The sequence below is a fragment of the Castor canadensis genome, chromosome X (genome assembly GCF_047511655.1).
Source record: "Castor canadensis chromosome X, mCasCan1.hap1v2, whole genome shotgun sequence".
NCBI classification, from domain to species: domain Eukaryota; kingdom Metazoa; phylum Chordata; class Mammalia; order Rodentia; family Castoridae; genus Castor; species Castor canadensis.
This window is the reverse complement of record NC_133405.1, coordinates 73,763,469-73,770,520: the sequence shown is the minus strand read 5'-3', so window position 1 is coordinate 73,770,520 and position 7,052 is coordinate 73,763,469. Positions and strand designations below refer to the sequence as shown.

General features: G+C 32.5%; 1 pseudogene; it reads left to right on the top strand.

The window, feature by feature from the left end:
- The first annotated feature begins 3,226 nt into the window (after positions 1 to 3,226).
- On the top strand, positions 3,227 to 3,770 carry LOC109675573 (synaptonemal complex protein 3-like; annotated as a pseudogene).
- The last annotated feature ends 3,282 nt before the right edge of the window (positions 3,771 to 7,052 follow it).

Here is a 7,052-nt window from a genome sequence, read left to right as displayed (position 1 = left end):
TTCTAAATATTTATTGCTTGCCCATGTAATCTCTAAGCAATCAAATTATGCTTATGAAATTAGTAGACTAGTTGAAAAATGATTGAGTTCCATCCAACAATATAGATGTGGATTAAGTAATTGTTCTCTTCAAGGAGACAGAAATTATATTGTATAGAAATTAGTTGACTGCAAACATTTAGAAATTTGTGCACAATTTTAGTAGGAGTGAAAATTTATGTGAACATAGTCATATTCCCTGAATATTTTGCTTTGACTATAAAATAAGTTAACCTTATTTTGTATCCTGTCCTTGCAATTTGCTTTTATTGTTGGGTAATTTAAGTGACCCCTGAGTTTTAGTTTTCTTATTGATATAAAACAGCAGACTAATAGTAACTAACTTGTATTATTGTTATAGGAACAAACTAAAATACTATGACTTTTTCCCACTAGAAATAAAAATAAATTTTCAGAATTTGGTAAGTTAGGTATAATTTTGTATATATAAACACATTCCAAAGGTAGCTATGTGGAATGAATACCTAAGAAATACTTATATTTTTATAGCTACTATTCAAAGTCAAGGACTTAATACATGAGAGCTGATAATTTTATGTCATTCTGTACATGTTTCCCTCCCAACTTCTTCTTATATTGGCAAATAATCTCCTTTTTAGTGTTTAAAGCAGTATGTATAGATGGTCACACACTTAATATATGTTTATATTTTAACTTTGTTGACAGGACATTTCAATTTAGTCTCTGCTATAAAATAAGTAACATAGGAGGTACAGGGGAATGTTGCTGCTTATGGCCATTACAAAAGAAATATATATGAAAAATGAGTTTGTCCACCGGGGTTTATATGTTTTCACTTAAGTTTGACATTGCAAAACAGCAACTCTTCTGAGAACCTAAAATATGTCACACGTAAATCAAAATTATGATATTCAGTATTTGCCATGACCCTAAAATTTAATTGTATCCTTTATTCCCTGAACTGGTTTTAACCAGTCAGTGCAGAATTTTTATCATGCAACCTATGTTGACTATTTTTGAGAATTTTGAATCCAAGTGGTAGAAATGATGTGATCAAGGTGTGGTTGCTCTATAAAGGAGAAAGACATACTATTAAAATTACAGCCACTTCTTGTGTCTCTTTATTTGTAGGTTTTCACATTCAATGTTATATTGTTTGTTATTAATTCCATCACCTGTGCCAAAAAATGAATCTCATTTCATGCATCCAAATGTTTGAGAATAGACTGCCACAAACCATATGGATCTTGTTTGAAACTCTTCCAAATCATAGATATCCATGTGCAACTGATAAAAGCCAATTTACTTGGTGGTAAGGGAATGGAAGGCTTCTCTCAATCAAGTCCAAGGAGATCACCCTATAGGTTTCTAAGTACTAAACTCAAAGGAAATTACTTCATCACAACTTGATCCAGACCACAGTAATGAAGACTGTGATGTAGCCAGTGTTCAATTATGTTAACTTTACAGTACTGGAATTAATCCATCTACATTTCAGCTCAATGAAGTCATTTCCAGGCTATAGTGGTTCTGAGGCTGCCTTCATCTTTTCAGACCCAGATGCTCAACCACATAATCCTGAGAATTAATGATGTTACTGAAATGCTGTTAACCTAGTGATGGTAATAGCTGTCTTGCATGGCACAAGCCTACCAAATTTAGACTGAGATTGTAGTCCTATAAACTGAAGATACCTTTCAGTGATAGTTAAAAAGTTATTTATCAGCCTGCATTCTCTATGCAGAACTGCATGCCAGTGACTAGATGTTTGGTAATTAAACTAATCTGACAAATTATTTTATGCATAAATTTTACATAGAGACAAAGACATGATTATAATTACCCAACATATGATTCAGAAATATCTTAATTTCAAATTTCCTAATTTGAATCTTACTTTGTTGACAAATTGGATTGAGATTTGTGATATTAATATTTACTTATAGCATGATAGCCTTGCAAGATCTAGGGGATTTACTATAATGTCATCAATCTATTTCCCTCCTACACCTTCCAGTAGCTAGAAGGATCTTGACAAAATATATCAGAGCATATCACATTACTTTCTTGCTTAAAATCTATCAATGATGTCACATCTTACTCTAAGTAGAAGCCAAACCCCTCATAGTGTCCTACAAGATTTTACATGGCTCTCAATGCATTGCCCACTGACTTCATCTCCCATCCTCCCTTTATTCACTCTTCTCAGGCCACACAAGCCTCTTTTGTTTTCCCAAGTATATGCCAAGGCACATCTTAACTCCCTCTTATTGATTTTTCTATTCCCTCTGCCTAGAGTACTTTTCCTCAAGATATTGACATGCTCACTAACATTAACCATCTTTTCCCCTTTTTTTAGGATTTTATTTATTTTTTATCATCATGCTGAGTGGAAGTACATTATGGTATTCACAAAAATTCTTACAATATAATAAATATATCATACTTAAATTAAACCCTTCCATTATTCTCATTACTTCAACACGACCTTCTGGGACCATTCTAAAGACATTCTTCTTTCCACCCCAGTACTTCTGTCCTTCTTCCTTTTTTTATTTTATTATTTTCAGACTCTTTAATAGCTTCTAGTGTATTATAAAACTGCATGTTTGTCATGCCTTCTTTGTAGTTTTTCATCCTACATAAAATAAACTCTACAATGGTAAGGATCTTTGTATTATCATTCATTACTCCATACTCAACCTTACAACCGTGCCTGGCACAAGGCAGGCACTCAGTAAATATTTTTGAAAGAAGAAATTATTCACCCAAGTTAAGATTCAGTCACCCATGGAATAAGTCAAGTTCCTCCAGCTGAAACATAATGAAAGACAACATAAGTTTTTATTGGCATTACGGAAGAATCCTGTCAATTAACTTGAAATCACTGATTCTCAAACTAGTGTAGGAAATTATGAATATGAAATTTCTGGGGTGCTTGTCTGGGCCTCAGACTTACTCATTAGAAATCTGTAAGAGGAAACCGCAGAAGAAAAGTTACACAGAAGCGGAGAAGCAAACTCCTCAGTCAGAAAACATTTAAATATGCTGCTTCTGGAAAAAGCATTCTGGGAAATCTGGGATAACACCAATGGTATTTATTATTTATACCAATGGCTTTTTAATAAAGCCTATGTCTTCAGGAAAATATGAAGATCTGAATGGTTAAGAGGAGAATGAATAAAAAGACTAATAATCAATAAACATGGGGAATAACAATACTTTTTCAGGAATAGTTGAAGATAAGGGTAGTGAAGTGCAGAATATGCTGGAAAAATTTGGAGTTGACATTAACAAGCCTCTTCTGGCCAAGAGAAAAAGACTAAAACTGTATACCAAGGCTTGTTTCAAACCCATTAATCAGAAAATTGAACAAGTTTGGAAAATGTAATAAGAACAAAGTCAGAAGCTTAATCAAGAGCAATCTCAGTGGTTTTTAACTTTGTTTCAGCAGTGGAATATAGATTTGGAGAAAGCTAAGAAGCAAAAAGAAAAACTAGTTAGTATGTCTCAACAATAGCAAAAGGATTTTTAACAATCTTAAGTTGTTCAGAACGAAAGATGAAAACAATTATACAGTTATAAAAGCAGTTTGCAAAGAGTTTGGAGGACTTGGAAAGTAATAATACTAACCTACTTACTAGTAGTGTACACTTAAAAAGAAATGGCTATGTTGCAAAAATAATATGATGGAAACTCAGCAGCAAGAGATGGCAAATTTTTCAGTCTTTCCAATCCAGCTATTCTGATGACTCTTTGGAAAAAAGAATTGAATCTAAATAACATGATATAGTTCTATTAGTTAAGAGGTATGTAAATTTTTAGAGTATTTTAGAAATAGAGTTTAAATTATAACATCATTAATCATTAGGTTGTTTAAGTATGGAACCTCTCTTTCTGTTAACTTCCAAATTAAGTCTAAACAGTTATGTAAGTAGCAGCTATTTCTAAATTATGTGCACCAAGCTTTCAGGTCTTCAGTTGTAATAGTGAATTTTTCTCGTTTACATTGTTAATTAACTTTTATCAATAAAGATAGTCTGAATTGAAAACTGAAACTTTAGAAAACTGTTTTAACAAGCAACTCATATGATTATTTTATGAACTAAAGTTTGAGAGCAACATCTAAAGGAAATGAGTTACCATCATATGTCCTGTCATCACTATTTTTCTTAAATCAGTATCTAATAATAAAACCAAAAACATTTCCTGAGTTAAATATAGCATTTAAAACTTTTAATCAACATACACAGCTAGTTCTGAGTAAGCCAACGTGATCAAAATATTGCTTAGGCTGAAAACCCAGCCTTGAAAGATTCTACCTGCACAGAAATTGAGTGGTTTTTAAAATTCTTTACAAGATATTAAGTTCACTCCAACATTCTAAATTTGAAAAAAGGGAAACAAAAAAGACAAAATGGCTTTTCTCCACCATCCTGAAGAAACCAGTAGTTTAGCTTTAAGAACCCCCTCAATTCGATAAAAATGATGTATACTAATTAAAGTTGAAATATAATTGTATCTTTTCTCTTTGTGCAAACTTACTAATACACCCCACATGAAAGGAAGGTGATGGCAAAACAAGATAGAAGGGTGAATACGGTACAAAAAATGTGTACACATGTATATAAATGAAAAAGTGATAGCTGTTGAAGACATTCCAAGAATGGGGGGGAGAATAAAAGAGAGCGGTGGAGGGGGTGAATTCAAATATAATACTTTTGATACATTGTAAGAACCTTTGTAAATGTCACAATGTACTCCCACCCAGCACAACAATAAAAAGTAAAAGTAATTTAAAAAATAAAGTAAAATTTAAGAATAATGAATTCAAGACTGTAGTACATATATTATTTTAAAGACCGCTGAATAAAAATTCCATATTTTTGATGTGCTATCTTTAACATAAAACTAATTTAGTGAAGTGAAAATGGTAACTTTACAATTTTCTGTTCTTCATCTAAAAGGTTGTTGTTCATACTCATTATCTCATTTTGTTTAAACCACATCGTGTAATTTAATCATAAATAGTTAAATCACTTTTTATTTAAATGCATGAGGGATTAGTAAACCAAATTAAGGTAGAAATACTATTTGATATTCAAGTATAGCTATAAATTATTAGAGTAAATGACAACCAATTTTTCATATGATGAGCTGATAAAGAACGCCTCCTGTTTTTTTCTTTAATGACTTAATAAACACAAAACCTACCTGCTTTTTATAGCAAAATATATTTAATGAGATGAAGTAGACTAGCTTGCCTGTACTTTGGCCTTTAAGAATTCTGCTTGACAAAAATATGATTTTTTTCTTTTACAAATCAGAGAACAAGTGTAGAATAAGTCCTGCCTGGGGGGTTGATGCCAGTGGGAAGGGGGAGGAGGTGAAGAAAGGGTGTAGGAGCATGAATATGGTGCAAATACTGTGTACACATGTATGTAAATGAAAAATGATACTTGTTTAAACTATTCCAGTAATGGGGGGGATACAGCTGAATAATGGAGGGGGTGAATTCAAGTAGGATACATTTGATATATTGTAAGAACTTTTATAAATGTCACAATGTACCCCCACCCAGCACAACAAAATAAACAAATAAATAAAAAGAATTCTGTTTGAGCTGATGGGTATCATGGCACATGCCTGCACTTAGGAGGATTATGACATTGAAGTCAGTCACAGCAACCTAGTGAGACCCTGTCTCAAAAAACCAAAGAAAGTAGAACAAGAAAAACTTGCATGAATTCACTAGGAGCAGATATGTAGGCTCAGAAATAATAATAGCCACAAGCATATGCCATTTAGTAATAATAAATGCTCATGTCACACAACTAAGTTAACCATCAGCGTATCTTTTTAAGGTGACACTTTCACAAGCATAATACCCTTTTCTCAGACAAATTTTACATGGAATTCTAGCATGGAAAGCCTGACAAAACTTAGTTATTCTGATTCTAGGAGTAAGGACTCAGCATTGCAGTGTAGTAGTGCAAATGGACACACTCTGAGGCATTTCCTCTGAAACTCAGAGCTCCACAATGCACAGTTTGGAAAAATAATGAATGTTATATATAAATTATGTTTGAGTGGGAAGGCAATTAAAAGGAAAACAAATAGAATGGTGAGGTCATAGATAGCTCTTCTAAAGCTATTTCAAAAGCAATAATAATTTCATATAAGGACACAGAATTGTTGGTTTTAGTTGCTATAAAAATTAGGAATTGACATTTCAGAAAATAAATTGCAAATAATTTTTTCACCTACTCAGTAATAGAAGAGGATGTTTTATGTTTTGTACATTATAAATTAAAAAGTAAATGATAAGGTATGATATCCAATGAAGGAAGAGTGATGAGGTCACAGGTTCTGTCTATTGAATTAACTAAAAAACTGAATAAAATTGTGCAAAAATCCACGGTTATTTTGTGGATTTGAAAATTGAGCAAAGGCAAAGAACAAACTGGGAAGTAGGTACTAAAACACCCAGATGAAGTTTACCTAAGAGCAATGGGAGTTTATGCACTCTTGCATAAGGAATTCACTATCCTTGTGTACCAGGAAACCAAGAATTTGTTGTCATAGGAATAACAATTTGGATCAAACAGCAAGGAAGCATTAGTGTATGGGTAAAGCTTGCCATACACCTACCTGCAGCTGTGGTTCTAGTTAGGGCAAAAGGAAGATGTGAGGAGTAGACAGAAATTTAATGGGAAGATCCTGAAATTTGATAGACATTGAGGGTCTTGATTAGCAATTTTCACATCTCTGATTATCTAGTACCTTTACAGCAACTAAAGTGATGATTTGAAAAGACTTGATGGAAACTAGCAGCTGCGGAATGCCTAGAAACTGCCGCCCTAAATAAAATATCTAAAGCACACATGAATCCACAAATAGACAATGGGTACTTTACACTACAGATACTTAAATACAATCTGTGGTCAATTATTAACTTACAAATATTTAAAATGATATACAGATGATTCATAGTAATAAAGGCTGAAAGAAAAAATTTCAGAATTTTAAAG